Genomic DNA, 2,500 nt, shown 5'->3' with positions numbered 1-2,500 from the left:
AGAGAGAGAGAGAGAGAGAGAGAGAGAGAGATTTAATGAGATGATATTTAGAGATGCAGAGATGATAGAGATTGATTGATTGATTTATTGATTAGGCAGAGTTCTGGATGCTTTGGGATGCTGGGGTGTAAGAGATTTCTTTTCTTCTATTCATATTCCAAGTGGTTTTGCCGTACTGTTCCCTATATTTTCTGCATCCCACTTAAATCCTGACCCTGAAGTTAGCAACTACTGCTCAATGTGTATCTCAGGAAGGAAAGCCAGACTGTATAGCAATGGATAGATCGCCACAGAGAGTGAGGCTACAAAGCAACATCAGCTTCTGAGGACCAAGCCTCTAATAGGAAAAGGGTGCTAGACAGTGCTGCCCCCTGTAGATGCTTGTGAGTTAATCAGTTAAACAGAGGTGATGCTCGCGAGCAGCCTCACTTTCCTCACAGCAGTCCTGTGGGTTCTAAAGGATATCCAAAGAGGCAACAATTTTCGCAAGAGCCAAAAATTGTTGGCAAGATAAGTTCAACATGCTCTATATTTGGTGGTTCTCAACCTGTGGGTCATGACTCCTCTTGGAGGGTCAAATGACTCTTTCACAGGGGTTGCCTAAAACCATCAGGAAACACAGACATTTACATTATAATTCATAACAATAGCAAAATTACAGTTATGAAACTGCAACAAAAATAATCATTCTCAAAGAACAACAACAAAAGTGCATCATTCTAAAAGACTTCAAATGTAGTTTCGCATAGCCTTTTTAAATAAGGAAATATACCATTATGAAGCATAGACATCATTTTGTTTTTAACTTTGTACACACACTCTTTACTTTTCCCACTTCTCCCTAAGAACGTTCTTTCTCTCCCATTGATGAATCTGTTTTTACTCTAGTATAATGGATAGCTTTTATTTTGAGCAACTGCTGGAGCCTGTTCTTTATTCTTTAAGTGTCTCGGGGATGGTGCCCCACGCCTGCCCTTTCAGAAACCACCTTTGGTGTGGATTTGTACAGGGACCCGCATCTTTTGTGTCTGTTATTTTTCAGAGCGCAAATGGATCTCCCTCACCCTTAGACCCCCGTCAGGCAAGTTTGCCTTCCCTTTTCCCATCCCCAAGACAAATTAAGAATGCGAAACCTTTCACTCATAAGAAAACAGTGATAGTGCAGGTAACAAGACCTCACATTAATCAGGTCTTTCAAAGCAGAGGCCCCAACCTGCAGCCTTTGTCTGGCTTGCTGGTAGGTGGGTTTTTTTCAGGCTCTCTTTAGGGCCCCAGCATTCTTTAGTCCTGCAGGACATTCTCCTTGGAAATGTCTCACTTTTCAGACAGCCCCTGTGTGGATCAGGAAAACCGGAGAGCCACTGAAGAAATCTGAACTTCTAATGATCCTCTTTTATATTTCCTTACAATAGACAATGACTCTCTCCACGCTAATGGCATCGGTCTGCAGAGAGGCAGTGGGGTACTGAGCTGGAGGGTGGAGAAAGAGCAGTCACTGTCACTTGGCATGCTGTGTCATCGTGGTGGAAAAATCCCCCCTTTTCTGCAGCAAGAACTGCTGTTGCTAATTGAAATATTCGGAGTCCTTCTAAACCGAGGTCAAGAGAAGAGAGGGTTAGGCAGAGGAACCGTTTCTTCTCCGATGAGTGTGCAAGTATTAGATAGTAACAGGACAGGCGTTTTGTGCCGTTCTAATTCTTTTCACCGCTATTAAAGATATAGAAAACTCACTCATAACAGCCTACGAACTTCGCCAGGCAGACTGATAAAGGGCTATGTGTGTGTACGTAGCGTTGTTGGGTCAAGCCCGCCCTCTGCCGGTCTGTGAAAATATTACCAGATAGGATGCACCGGATTACTAAACGCAGGACTATGTTACAGAGAGTTTGGAAAATATGAAACCCTGTGCACCAGATTTCTCAGAAACGTTACATTTAACTCAAAATTCGTATTATTAACAATAATAAATTATCAAGGATCGGTAATTTTTTGTCATGAGCCAGGTAGTAAATATTTTAGGTTTTCTTGGCCCTTGAGACCTGTTGCAATTATTCACTCTGCCATGACAATGATAAGGTTAATATGAATGATGTGATTAAAGGCATGTTGCTGTTTTCCAATACAGATTTATTTACACAGCCAGCCTGAGCTAGGTCTGCAAAGCAGTGAACTGTAACGCAGTACAAACCTAGGTTGAGCTACGAAAAACATTTATAAACACCTGACACATGTTTTATTTTTAAAAAGCAAAGTTATTCTAGGGGAGGTGATTATAATTTATGTTTGAAATCTGCCACCACTTCTGAGTATTTTGAGATTATTATTAATTATCGTGATGGGTGTCTGCACTCAGCTTATAGACATAGTACCGTATGTGTGGGGCGCCGCTATCTTCCGGTGCTGAGTCATTTCCTCAGCACCAACTAGTAAACACCTAGTTTGCGCCTGCGCTGGAAATCCCCGCCCCGGGCAGCTCCGCCTCAGGGATGGGGTGATCAGT

The sequence above is a fragment of the Mus caroli genome, chromosome 8 (genome assembly GCF_900094665.2).
Source record: "Mus caroli chromosome 8, CAROLI_EIJ_v1.1, whole genome shotgun sequence".
In the NCBI taxonomy this organism is placed as follows: Eukaryota; Metazoa; Chordata; class Mammalia; order Rodentia; family Muridae; genus Mus; species Mus caroli.
Note: the sequence above shows the minus strand (reverse complement) of the source record.